This window comes from Eucalyptus grandis, chromosome 8 (assembly GCF_016545825.1).
Source record: "Eucalyptus grandis isolate ANBG69807.140 chromosome 8, ASM1654582v1, whole genome shotgun sequence".
NCBI lineage: Eukaryota > Viridiplantae > Streptophyta > Magnoliopsida > Myrtales > Myrtaceae > Eucalyptus > Eucalyptus grandis.
The window spans coordinates 22,144,453-22,159,699 of NC_052619.1; positions in this window are offsets into that span (position 1 = coordinate 22,144,453).

Sequence of the window (15,247 nt, forward strand, 5' to 3'; positions counted from 1 at the left end):
TTTTTAAATGACAAAATTATTCATAAAATAATTTATCAGAGTGAAAAATAAGTATTATATACTTTTATATAAGTATTATATACTTAAAATACTGAAAGGTCCTTATTCTTTGACACCCATCTTATAATTTCTTGAAATTTATAATGATTTAGATTAGTCAAAACCAATTCTAAATTTTACGGTTAGGCTTAAATTTTGTTAAAGAAAAAGGTCTTAGCTAGCCTTTTCTTAAAAGTATTATGATTAGGTCAAGGGGTAGCGTCTTGTGACATGTGGATGTAGGTTTCTTTTCCCTCCCCAAGAGATCCGTTCCTTTACATGACATAAAAGGAAACATGGCACTTGTCCAAATACATGCACTGTTCTCCTTATGACCTAATCTTTTTTTTTTTAAACACTTATCAAATTTAGAACCATAGGGGTCTTGAATCTCGATATAATAGAGTGTAATTATGCGATTAAACAAGCAACTTCCACGTTGCCCTGGTGGAATATATTAAGTTATCTAAAAGAGTCGTGTTGTGCAGGTGGGAACAATTTCCGAGCGATGGACCGATTCTAATTAAAGGACCGAAGATTGATTATTGATATAAAAGAGGGACGAGAAGATCTCCTCGAAGCAATGCGCTGCTGGGATTTGGGATACGTGGCCAAAGCCTAACCGAGTTCTTGATGTGCATCTTAGTCGTCGATTAGTAGTTGATTAAATTAAAGCAATTATCTTCGAAGATAGGGCTCAATGAATGCAAGTAGATCTATTTCGAAAGTGGATCATTCCGAGCGTGTACTAAACAAATGTTAGAGAGACTTCGGTCGTAGAAAAAAGGGCCTAGAGGGTACTGGAATATCGTCGCTTGCATTTTCCTTTTCGGGAATATCTTCCATGCGCCGTTCAATGTACAAACTAATTTACAAACGGGCCAACTTAGCCACAGTTTCTAATCATGTGAAAATGTGATTAAATGGGTCTCACTTATGGATGAATTCGTACACCGTCAGTGCGTGGAAGACTTCTCCTTCCCTAAATGTAGCGGACCATCAAATAAGTTTTCGATAATTTGAGTATGTATCTACTAAGATCAATTTTTTCATCATGTTCTCATTAGACTATACTTGGTCTAGACCCTAGAGTCTTAAGGCAGACTGTGGAAAGTTTACTAGTGACACACAATCGCTTTACCAAATGGTGGATTCTCTATTTTACATGTGTAGCAATGTGACTAATGCCTCGCACAGGAGTCAATGGTTTAAATTCCCACGGTAGCAATGTAAGTGATGCTCGACATACAGGAAAAATATCAAAAAAATCTTAAACCTATTGCATTTGTGTCAATTTAGTTCTAAACATTTCAATTTGGTACCAATTCAGTCATAAATCTTTAATGATATCAATTTAGTAATAAACATTTTGAACTAGTGCTAATTTACTTATTAATTTTGGCTGAATTTTGCTGATGTAGATGTCAACCGACTTACATGGCATTGTCAATGCTAACGTAGATAATTTCAAATAATATTTTAATAATTTTTTTTATTTTTATTACTTTCTAAACTTTTTAATTATTTTTTTTATTTCTTTCTTTCTTTCTTTCTTTTTCTATCCCTTTCCTTTATACAGATGCCAACCATTAGCCATGGCCAAGTGGGCTGGCCTTGCCAAGGCCAAGCCTTGATAAGGGCTCCCCTCACTGAGTATTGCCTGGGCAAAGGTCACACTTGGTGAGGTAGCTTTGGCCTAGGCAAGGGTGGCCTAGCTCACCAAGTGTTAGCCTAGATGAGGCTAGCCCTTGCCTATGCCAAATCTAGCAAGGCTAGCTCTCATCGAGGCTCAGCCTTGCCTTGGCCATAAGCAATAGGTGAGGCTAGCTTGCCTGGCCATTGCTTGTAGTCAATGCTCGATCACTGCCTAAAGGAAGAAGAATGAAATGATAGAGAAAAAGAAAGAAAAAGAATTAGGAAAATAATTTAAAATAAAAATAATAAACTGAAAAAATAATTAAAATAGTACTACAAAGTGCCAATGTCAACATTAGTGGTGCCATGTAACCCAGTTAGTGTCCACATTAGTTGTATCTAACCAAAATTAGCCAGAATAACTGAATTGGCACCAAGTTAAAAAATTTAGAATTGAATTGGCACTAATGTTTAGGATTAAATTAGTGACATTGAAAGATTTATGATTGAATTAATACAAATGCAAAATGTTTAGAACTTTTCGACGTTTTTCCCTTAAAATATTGTCTCCAAAATAAGAATAACATCGAAAAGCTAAACCCTCTATCTGAACTCAATACTTAGGTTTAATTTTATACATTGAGTTTTCCTCCAACTATTTGGCACAAATTATAATTCTTTTAAATTCTTCGACTAACTTAAAAAAGAAAGGAACTTATTTTCTCAAATAAAATATTCTTTAAGCTCGATCATCATACATTGACATATATAAGTCAGATAAATTTATAGAGCATCTTACTTGGATTGAAGAAAGTTAAATTAGAACCAAATTAAAGGTGTGTTTGTTTGAGTGAGAATTTTTCAGCGAATTAGTTTTCTAAACTTTCAAGTGTTTATTTGCTAAAAATTATTAGTTAACAGAATACCATTTACGTAAAAAAAATGCAAACTTAAAGTTAGAAAAATGAATTTCCTACCCTAAAAAGAAAATGTTTTTTCGAAAGATATTTTTTTCTTTTTCCGAAATAAACATGTCCTAAAATTGTTTGGTTTTGAGACCGTTTGAGGGTCCGAGACCACCGCATGATGGGGAGGATAAAGCGGGATCCGGATAGGATCTCAGTGGCCACCCCCCAGTCAATCCTTTGGAGCCCAGTCTTGGCAGAGTATTTGAGGGAAATGATTTCCTTCTCCACTTCCAACTCTGTTGAAAAACAGTTTCCCCAAGTGATGTTAGACTAGTCATGCGTGCATTGATCATGTAATAATTAGATTTCCTCAGCACATGTGGCTAGATCTGACCACCTTTTGTGGAAGTTGGTAGTCCAAACGATTGACATTCTTAATGATTGATGGAATGAACTATCACATATGCTTCGATATCTATCTACATATCTACAAGTTCTCTTTGCCTATAGGGGCGTTTGTATATCAATGCATAAGCTGAGAGGACGATCAAGAGAGTGTATAGAGCTCAGCACGTTAAAATCGGGAGTTCATTACAAGCTTTACATTTGTGGAACCAAGTCCATACACTACTCGATTGTGGGCATGTATGGGGTGCATGACAACCTCTAATTTTTATTCCAGATACAATTTTTCTATTCCAGAAACTTCTGGAATAGAAATCTGTTTGGTAAAATTATTTCATTTTCTATTTCCGAAATAGATTCTTGTTCCGAAATAGGTTTGGAATAAAGATCATAAGTAAAAATTTTATATTTCTCTATTTCTAGAATATAAATCATAAGTAAAAATTTTATATTTCTCTATTTCTAGAATAGAAATGAGAAATAAAAATTCTTCTCATCGTATCTTTCATCCGTCGCCGCCAACCACCGTCCATCGATTGCCGTCGCCGCGATCGCCGCCGCCGCCATCGCCGGTTGTCGGTGCCCACCATTGCCGTCGCCGCCATCGCTCGCCTTTTTGCCGTCCGTCGCCCGCCCCACCACCACCGCCGGTTGTCAATCCACCACCATCCGAAATGAATAAATTTTGTATTGTTATCAAACGAATTTTTATTTTTAGAGTAGAAAGTTTATATCATTATCAAACAGTTATTTTTACTTAAAAACTCATCTAGAAATAGAAAAATCTATTTCTCTTCTAGAAATCAATTTTTGGCCAGAATGGTTGTCATTCAGACCCTATAAATGGTTACATTCACACCCTACATCTCCTGTGATGGATGGCAATTGGAGATGTACGACTTTGAGAATGAATGGGCTCGATCCGCATCATATCCATCGATGAAAGGATACAAATGACTGTTAGGCTTCTCAACAGAGGAAAATAAAATTATACTTGAGTACTATTATAGAGAAGGAAGCAGTTAGTGTGTTGAATCTGAAGTGGATAGAGAAAACTATACTTAGAAGCCGGTGCTCCACGTCATCATTTGAACAATTCATTGCAAATTTCCCTATTCTAGTTGGGTCTTAGACCCAGATTCATCAAGAACTAAAGCCTCAAAGGAAGCAAAGACCAACATGGGAAGTTATCCTCAAAAGGAATTCAGCAATGTGCCGAGCAGCTTCATTCAGGCAGAACGCCCGGGTTACACAATTCATATAGACATAACCAAGAAGAGATTCACTAGTTACTAGATGAGCACGACACTAAGACCAAACCACTCTGAGAACCAACCAGAATGCAATGTCCAAACTTCCCACGAAAAATTTGTGGACTGTCCGTTGACGAGCCCTCACGGTCACAGCCACACAAAACTGTCTACTACATCGGTATAACCAGTACCATAGGCGGTACCGGCCAGAAAAAAACAGAAACCAGCAATGATACTATGCTAATCAAGTATGTCTACACCAAACATGTTCTTTTGGGCTTTTCTCCATTGTTTCTCTCCCCCAAAATGAAGCTTTCTACCATTGCCTTTCTTGAAATGGCTAATAAAAACACTCATATCAGTTATTTGAGGGATCAACTCCCGGTTCCATCATCAAAACTAGCACCAGTTCGCTCGCTGATGGTTAACGAATGAAGCTTGTTCAACACCCCGATATCCTCGCTCGAGCTCTCTGGCTCACCGCCACTGTGGGTGACGATCTCCACCATTGGAAGAACTCCGGCATGCCCTCATCCACGATCGGCATGAACACACCACACCCGTCGACGATGTGGCCATCGAAGCTCGCCGTGTGGTTCTTGAGGCACTCGCAGTACTAGAAATTGGCCGCTGGCGGAGGCGTCGCATTGGGTTGAAGCCGGGATTTTGGTGAATTTAGCTGTAGGTGGACTTGAAGTGGGAATTGATGGTTGAAGTAGATGATCAATTCTGGGTTTTGGTTATCCAGGGTCTGAGGTGAGATGACATGGTCTTGGCCATGGTCTATCTTCCTCTGCCCACTGGGTAAATTTGGGTCATCATACGACAAAGAATTAGGGATTTCTGCTTGATCTTCTTGGCTTCTTGGCTCCAATTTGGGACCTGGTTTGCTTAATCTCCCAAATAGGTTTTTCCCCACTTCAATATGTGGAGTTAACGAGTAACCCTAATTTTCTCAACCCTAATCTAAAACATCCCATCAAACAGGAGACTTAAACCAAAGGGACAATCACTAGTGAAGTTGAAATTGTCGCCTGATTTGGACGTTTCTATGGGTGCTAAACCCGCCAACCCATTTTTGTCGTTTTCAATGAAGCTGGGTCTCAATTCAACTATTCCCCCAAGACACAAGCAGGAGATTGAGCCCTTGATGAGACATGCATAATGAAATTTGATTAAAAGCAAGTGGATAATTAATCACTGTTTCTTCTTTGTTTTTTTTTGGTGAAAGACTGTTTCTTCTTTTGGGTTCTCATATGAAAAAAAGGACTTTCTTGAAATCGGTGCTGAACGATCGACTCACCTGTGGATTTGAAACGAAGGGAAGTTGCTGACCGAAGCCAACAGTGATCACGTTAAGCAAAATGATTAACCGGAGGTCTCTGTCTTAAAAGTCTGAAAAACAAGCAGGAATTAACTAGGATAAGAGGGACTCCATCGTGTTGTTGCCGACGCACCGTGAGGCCCCAGAATCACCGCTATAAAGAGAAACGCGAAATCTTTGTCCGTGGGAGGAGAGCATCATCGACTTCCGAAAAAAAGATGAAGAATTGAGAAATGCCGTGTCATGTCAAACCCATCTCTTTCAAAGCCCGCAAGAAGTTTGGCCCCATCTTCTCTGCAAACCCAAATAAAAATTCAAACCTGGTAAGAGGAGAGGAGAGAAGGGGGCCGGGGGGGAGGCAGTGTCTGGTTTGGGTTGAGATTTGGTTTATTTGCCAGAATTAATCTTGCTGTAACTGCAAATCCCTCAAAATCTTCTGCTTAAATCCCTTTTTTCCGTGAGTTTTGAAGAGAGAGGATGAGAAAGGCTACGCGTGAGGGTTTATTTAAGACCGAATGTTGGCGTCCACGAAGCCATGATTTTCCTTTGGTGTTCATGATTCCTTCCCTAGGGTCAGAGAGGGAGAGAGAGAGAATCCAACAAGAGAGGGAGGACGACCACTGTGTCCGGGGGACCCGCAACTCTTTTCACTTTAGTTTTGTCGAGATAAAGGACGACCACTGTGTACGGGGGACCCGCAACTCTTCTCACTTTAGTTTTGTCCTCTTCTCTCTCTCTCTCTCTCTCCTGGAGGCGTGCCGCACTCACCGTAAATTCCAAATGCCCTTCCATGCTGTTTCTCTATGCAATTTCTATGCTTTTTTACTTTCTTTTCCTAAATCTAACACTCGTATTTACTATTTAGACAGTTATTTGGTCCAAGTCTTTTTTTCTCCAGGGCTCTCGGTGATAAAATGGAATATCATTTCATAAGTAATTGGCAAGAAATCTTATGTTGAGCAGAATATAAGAATAAATTCATTTCCTACGAATCTCCTTTATGTAAATCAAATTCTAGTAGAAATTCGAGAAGTTATCTTTGACAAATTAGGATAATTATCACATGTCAAATCATATACTTGCTTTTCTTTTTTAAATATGAAAGATAGAGTCTCAAGAATAAAAAGTCAAGACACATATGTCATCTTCAACTGACAAGCATCACCGACCATTCTTGAGGGGATCGCCTCTTAGTTTTTTGACCATTTTTTCTTGAATCTGGATCTTAGAATCTCAAATTTATAATCCACAGGTTCCACAAAGTGGCAAAAGGAGAGCATACTTAGAACCATACCATATGACCGAGTTAACAACAAAGTTCTTAATCAAAAGAAACCATTCTAGAGGAGGAAGAAAAAGGACTTAGAAAGTCATGAGAGATATCACAATAAGGGTTTATTTAGGGAAGGCTAGTATGCATCTTCAATACACAATACATTGCCTTATATAGGCATGAGCTGCATCAAACATCAAGAGATATCTAGAGGACAAGTCCCTCTAATGATGTTATAGACAATAGATATGAAAACCACAGAGTACGAAAGATGCTTAAAGTATGACAAACAAAGCACACTCCATGCAAAGCCTGCTAAAGCACATGGTAAAGCACAAAGCATACAAATCACACTCTACACGTAGTACACTAGCAAAGCACACTACCTTATCTTATTACGGAATCCCTCTTCAGTGTTGTCTGTTGAGCTATTCGAGTTGTCTCCATCTTCTACTTTGCGAAAGGCGCGAACAAGGCTATCAATCTCCCATTGTGACAAAAACTAATTAGCAACGAGGTTGTGAGGGATTCCTAATGAAGATGAACCATCAAATGAGTGTGGGTCTTGGGCTAATGGCCCTCCCTATTGATCTTGGGAGGATGAAGCGAGTGCTTCATCATGGTTAGAGCTGAGATCCTCTCCATGATATTCTCTTAAGGCCTGATGAATTTGGTGCTTTAAGGAACTTTGGATTAGTGCATTGCCAAATTGTGTTTCCTTGTCACCGGATCTCTAAAGGAATCACCTTGTTGTGTTGGCATAAAATTCTTTGAAGTTCCTTATATTCTTGTGGGATTTGTCTAATTTTTGTTGGGAGAGTTTTGAAAATATCATTTGTTCCTAGTTGAGGCTTGAAAGTAGAGACACTAACCTTGCCAGAGTCTAGTGGAGATCTCCACTTGACCTAAGAAACATCCACAACCTGTGAAAAATGATTAATGTGTGAAGTTCCGAATTTGGCTAGTAAACTTTCAATTGTTCTTTGAAACCTAATCACCAAATTCCTAAAGGCCAAATGCGCAAAATTTGACTGTCCTTGGATAATCTGGCTAATGATGTAAGCCATTTAAGCTGTAGGAAATTCGACAGTTACTATATGTAGATTAAGCAAATACCAAAGAAGCCATTTAAGGTCTTTAAGGAAATGGGTCTGTAGGTGAGATGATCAAAGGATATATGAATGGATACTTAGGATGTAATCCTAAGGGTCTTAAACATAATCCACCATATCTATTGAAGATTCTTAGCTGATAAACCCATAGTAGATCAATTAAGCTTTCAAAGACAACATTGCCTTGAATGAATCTTGGGATTTCAGGAGTATATTCCCTTCTTGGCTACTTTGGCAACATTGGTTGAGCTCGAATTTGGCCACTAGTTGTGGTATTTGCAAACATGTTGATGGAACTTATTGTTGCTTGATTTGACCTAAATAGAAAATCTGTAAGCACATTCTTTTTTCTCGGAATGTATTTGATTTTAAAGGAGTAGTTGGAAAATCATTGTGCCCACCTTAGAAGCTGTGGGTATGGAATTGTCTTTTGCTTGAATTTCAACATCTAAGGAAAGGAAGACATGTCCAATTTGACAAGACAATTGTGACCTATGAGATGGAATTTGAATTTCTTAATTCCATAGTTAACAACCAAGATTTCTTTAAATGTAGAATGGTAATAGATTTCTGTTTGGAAGAATCTTCCAATCTTGTGTCCGTAGATTCTCTTCTTATCATCAGGCTGTTCTTTGAAAAGAATAGTTGCCTAATATTTATCATTAGTATAAGTCTAGAAAATTGTTTTTCATTCATAGGGAATTTGAAGAAAAGTTAGAAACTGTAGCTTTTGTTTGAGTGATTGGATTGCCTTAGTTTATGAAGGTCCCCAAGGAGGTGAGTCTTTCTTTAGCATTTTTTTTTTTTTTGGCAATGGATGCATATACATGGTGATGTTAGGAACAAAATCCCTTAAGTAGTTAATAATTCCAAGGAATTGTTAGATTTGTTTGTGGGAGAGATTTTGATCTAGGAACTTAAGTAGTTCCTTTACAATATGATCACTTGGTTGGAATGCACCATCTTTGTGCTACATGCCTAGAAACTCAATCTCCGTCGAGCAATCTTCATCTTTTATCTATGATAACATAACGTCATGCTGCTTGACGATATGAGCAAATTGAGTGAGCAATTTATAGTGACACTCTTCATCTTTGCCGTAAAGCAATATGTCGTCAATGTAGAGTTGTACACTCGCATTGCTTTGATAGAATATTTTGCACATGGCTTTTTGGAACAATGAAGGTGCCGTCTTCAATTCAAAAGGAAAGACCTTTCACTTTGGTTTGGTATGTAGAATGCGGTCTTATGTCTATCTTCTGGTGGATTCAAAGTTGATAGAATCCTTGCCGAACTTATAGTAAATTTTTGCATTTGATAGATTAGAGAATAAATTTTTCCTTTTGGGAAAGGGAAACTTATCATCCTAGAGGAACATATTAAGAGGCTGGTAATTGATGACCAATCTCGTTTTTCCTCTGAGTTGTTCGGCACATTTTTCCACATAGAATGCTTCACATGCCCAAGTCCTTGCTGGATGAGATCCTTGCATTCTTTTTGGACTAATTGAAGATTTGATGGATTCATTCCTGTGTGGGTTGACATCATCATTCTTCTTGAAGGCAATTTGATGAAAAACTTTGAGTTTTTCAAAAAGGATTGGAACATTTGGCAAGAAACTCTTAGTAGTTTTTGGCACATGGCTCCAGAAGGGTCGGGAAGATCTTATCAAGGTTTTTAGGCTGGATCAAATAGAGTCTCTTAGTCTCTACAAATTCTCAGAGCTATGTTTGAAACTTAAGCCCATTAGGTATAATCTTGAGATTTTAGATTTGAGTTAGGATGTCCAAGCCAATGATGATGTCTCAATCTAGGAATGAGGATCCGATCATCTAGGTAGTAATGGTGCACTGAGGAAAGAATTGAATTTTGATGGGTTTACTCCTTATGAGGCTGGAAATAGTGTTTTCCGATGTAGAAGTAAAATACAAGGTATAAGGTTCCTAATATTCTTCAGGAAGAAACTTTGGATCAAGGATAAAGAAGTCTGCATTAGTTTTCATGAGTGCAATGAGGGGAATGTGTTTAGAGGATTAGGATGGAAAGAGCTGAATAGGAACTTATGGTTTGAAAAAAGAGGTTTTTCTTTAGTGACTTAGATGGATGAGAATTGGTCATGGCTTGCTAGAGGGGACGATGCTTCATCAAAAAAGAACATCCCCTCATGGGCAGAATCATCTACTTCATCTTCACTATTTTCTAAGAAAGTTTCTACGACACAAATAGTCTTGTTGGAAGGATTATCTTCAAGAGAGAAGACTGACTCAAGATCGTCTTCTGCTAGAAAGATTCCAATTTTCTTGTGGATGGCATCCACAAGATTCATACTTCTTTTGTGGGCTTGTGAACAATATTTTGCAAAATGTCCTTTATGACCACAGATGAAGCAGTGATCTTTCTTCTTCTTTTTGCCAAAACGATCTTTCTGATTGTATCGGCAACTATTTTTAAGAAACTTCCATTTTCCTTCCTTTCTTCTGGAAGAATGCATTTGGAAATGCTTCTCTTTCTTTTTTGGACAATCGCAGGAACAATCTCTATGGCCACATTTGACTTGGAGACCTAGTCTTTTGCAAGCCTTGCGAAGCATCCTGTTGTTTTTTGAGAATTCCTCGAATGCCTTTTTCCTTAGACATAATTCGTCAAGGGCTCCATGAATCCCTTGTTGGATTTATTCGGGGAAGAATCTTGGGTTCTCCGATTCTTTGATTGGACATAATTGTCAACCATATTACCAATTTGTTTTGGCATAAATGACAAGAAAATTGGTTTGAGAGTTAGATCTCCACCAAGGGTATAGTAGAGCTTAATCATTTCTTGAAAATTTATATCAAGATGTTTTCGCTTATAAGAACAACATTTTCACTCAAAGAATTCTTTCCTTTTTTTGCTTTATGAGGCCCTTCGGCCTCCCAATGAAGAAAAGGTGGAGAATGTGAATCACCTAGTCAAAATCTTGTGCCAAGAAGGTATTCTTATATGTTGGAGCAAGAGCCAACTACCAGTCTATAAAGCTACTTGTAAATCTAGCGGTGAACTCTAGAAGAATATGAAACTAATCATTTTTTGGATCAATAACTTTGCTGGTCATCCAGGCATAGAACTTTTGTAACCTAGCATGCCACTTGTGATATGGGATATCATTAAGTGTGAAGGTGGAGGTCTTATTTCTAGAATTGGTATTCTGGAAGGGAAAATCTACCATGTTTTCTTCATCTCCTTCTCAAGTCATATCATGAAGCTGATGGGGGCTTGTTTAGGAATAGGTCGAACCTGCTCATTGTCTATGGAAGCGGATGATGTAGTGTCTGACTCAAACCTAGAAGTTTCAGAGTGCAAATCTTATATAGATTGGATTTTGTCACAACCTACCATGGTGATACTCATCTTGACATGTTCTCTCATAATCGACTCAAGCAGGTCAGAGATCATGTATAAAGATGGAGGATCAGTTGGTGGAGGCTCAAATTGTTTGGATTTTGTCGATTCTTCTACTGATTTGGCTATAGATTTCAGTTTTTGTTCTGCCAAGAACCTTTCTTTGATGGACCTCATGTCATGCCTGCGAGTAGGAGCGGTTTGGTTTAAACAAAAAAGTAGAGACGGAAGGGATAGAGTAGTGGTGAAACTCAAAGGAAGGAATGAAGATTTTTCCCATGAAGAGGAAAATAATGGATCAAAGATAGAGGTAGAAGAAGAAGGGTTGTGCTTCCTCTCCTGGTTGATTTGGAGTTCTTTGATCTGTTTCAGAAGTCTTTCCACTTCAACTGACTAATCATCAAGGTACTGTTTAGGTCTTACTAACCTAGCTTCTATTTTTTTTTTTTTTTGGTAGTTTTGTTTGATAAAGTTGAAGAAGCTTGTTTTGGACCATTGAGCTCTTATCTATCCGCTAATGGACATGATCAGGTCAAGTTTTGACTTCTCCCACTTCGGTCTAGACTTTAGCCACTTGAGCTTTAAGAGCATTAAAGCTTGCTTGTTGTTCAGACCTCAATGTGGTAAGGGCCTTATTCCGAAATAAGGCATTTTCCATTTGCCAAGTTAGGATAGATTCTGGGGGATCAAGCTCTATGGTAGTTCCACCAGAATTAATTCTGGTGGGATTGGGAATTTTGGGTTGGTAACCGTACCCAATTGGACTTGTGAATTTTTCCAAAGGTGGAAAATCAGACTCATTAAACATGCAAATGTGGGAAGGGGTAAATGGCTTGGGGGCATTTGTTTTTGCTGAATTGCAGAATTAAAAGATGTCTAAATCAGAAGTCATATTTTTCTTGGCCCATATGAGGATAGGTTTGTAGCATGGTTTAATAGGAGAATGAGGTTGTGGTATTCTCTTTGGAGAGTTTTTGGAAACCAATGGTTTTGATGTTTTAGAAGAGCCATAAGACACCAAAAACTAGTATCTTTTTTCATTCTCTCCAAGTGGCCCAATAGAAGGGCCCTTCTCCTACCATTTCAGGAAGAATGATCTTTAGGATTTCTGTTTTTTTTCTAGAAAACGTATCATTGTCATCCAAATCTGATAACATATAGACTTGACACTAGCAATATACATCCTATGGGCAATGCCCCGAAACAGGGTCTCTGAAATAAACTATAGGATGTCCTTCAGAATTGAAGGCTTGTATTTCAAGCTTGTCTCCTTCTGAGCTTTATAGTTCGTTTGGAGCATATGGGCTCATGGTAAGGATGGTTGGAAAGATAGAACTTTTTGACTTCTCATAAAAGTGGTCGAATTTGATGAATACAGAGCCATCTTTGTTTTTAGTGAACTTCAATTCTATAGCTTGAATGGGTATAGAATTTTGATGGAGCTTTTCATAGTTAGTTACCCAAGTATCTAGGAGGAGCTTGACTAACTCAGAGTGAGGAATTTGTCTAAGCACATGGATGTAGGATGGTGTTTTGATTGCTATCAACAGAAATGATGGAAGATGACTCTAGATCCAAGGCATGATTTTGGACTTGGTACACCATAAGATAATTGACTAGAGTGAAAAATAAGTATCATATTCTCATAAGAGAAATGATTGGGTGACAATTTTTAATCTATTGTGAAAATAACAGTCTATTCTTGACCATAAAAATCAAATTATAAATAATTATAAATTATTGTGGAGCTCACTCTTTCTAGAATTTGTGAATCACAACATATTATTCTTATAGTAGCCAAAAGACTGTTATGCTAGCAAGACTCTTCTAATAACACAGAAAGGTCTTTATTCTTTGACACCCATCTCATAATTTCTTGGAATATATTGTAGTAAAGATTAGCCCAAATCGATAGTAAATCTTGGGGTTAAATTAAGAATTTTGTTAAAGAAAAAGGTCTTAGCTAGCCTTATCTTGAAAATATTATCATTAGGTCAAGAGTAGTGTCGTGTGACATGTGAATGTAGGGTTCTTTCCCCTCTCCAAGAGATCCGTTCCTTTACATGACATCAAAGGAAACATGGCACTCTTTCCAAATATATGCACTGTTCTTCTTATGACCTAACCTTTTTTTTCTTTTTCTTTTTTAAACACTTGATCAAATTTAGAACCATAGGGATCTTGAATCTCGATATAGACTATTATTATCTAATTACACGAGCAACTTCCACGTTCCCAAGTGAATATATTAAGTTATCTAAAAGAGTTGCGTTGCGCAGGTGGGAACAATTTCCTAGCAATGGACCGATTTTAATTAGAGGACTAAATGATTGATTATTAATACAAATAGGGACGAGAAGATCGCTTCGAAGCGATGCGCTGTGGGATTTGGGATACGTGGCCAAAGCCTAACCAAGTTCTTGATGTGCATGTTAGTCGTTGATTGGTATTTGATTAAATTAAAGTAATTATCTTCGAAGATGGAGCTCAATGCATGCAAGTAGATCTATTGCGAAGGTGGATTATTCCGAGTGTGTACTAAAAAATGTTAGAGAGACGTCGGTTTTTGGAAGAAGGGCCTTGAGATTACTAGAATATTGTCCATCGCATTTCCTTTTTGGGAATCTCTCCGTTGCACCATCGATCTACAAACTAATCTATGAACAGGCCAACTTAGCCACATATTCTAATCACGCGAAAATGTGGTTAAATGGGTTTGTCGATGTGTGGAAGATTTTCACTTTCCTAAATGTAGTGGACAATCGAACAAGTTTTCGATGGTTTGAGTGTGTATCTACTAAGATCAAATTTTTCATCATGTACTCAGTAGACCATACTTGGTCTAGACCCTAGAGTCTTAATGCAGATTGTGGAAAGTTTACTAGTGACACACGACCACTTTATCAAATAGTGGATTCCTATTTTACATGTCTAGCAATGTGACTAATGCCTCGCACACGGATCAATGCTTTAAATTCCCACGGTAGCAATGTAAATGATGCTTGAAATACCATCTGCCAAATAAGAATATCATTGAAAAAGCTAAACCCTCTACCCGAAGTGAATACTTATGTCAATTTTCTTCATAGAGTTTCCTCCGGCTATGATGATTCAAAGTTGGTTTGAAGAAAGTTAAATTAGAACCAAATTGTGAATCCGTTTGTTTGAATGAAATAATTTTCTACGGAACTAATTTTCTAAAGGGAAAAAACCACCAAAAATCTCAAATTTTTCCCAAAATGACAAATTTACCCCAATTTTTTTTTGTGACATGAAAAACTCAAAATTTTGCTAACCATATCTCATTTACCCCACCAAAGGCATTTTTGTCTTATTTTTTCTATTTTTCCTTTTTTTCTTCTTCTCTCTTCCCTCCACCGGCCATGGTGGAGGGAAGTCGGACTCAGGCGAGGGCTGCCCTTGCTAGCATCAAGCGAGGGTTGCCCTTGCCTGGGCTAGCTAGGGCTGCCCTCGCCAGCATCGGGCGAGGGCAGCCCTTGGTTGGGTTGGGCGAGGGTGTCCCTCACTAGATTTGGTGAGGGCACCCCTCGCCTGACAGAGAGCTAGCGCCACCCTTGACGGCGTCAGGCAAGGGCGGCCTTCACTAGGCCCTCGTCGACGTCGGGTGAGGGGTGCCCTCGCTTGACGCCGATAAGGGCTACATGACGCAAGCAAGGGCCATCCTCGCCTGACGCCTGCGAGGGTGACCCTCGCCTAAGTCCAACTTTCGTCCGCCATGGCCGGTGTAGGAAAGAGAGAAGAAGAAAAAAAAATTTAAAAAGTAAAAGACAAAAATGCCCTATAATTTAGGGCAAATGTGTCACACGAATATAAGTTTAAGGTTTTTAGTATCACGAAAAAAAATTTGGGATAAAGGTATCACGGTTGATAAAGTTTGAGATTTTTTATGTTACAAAATT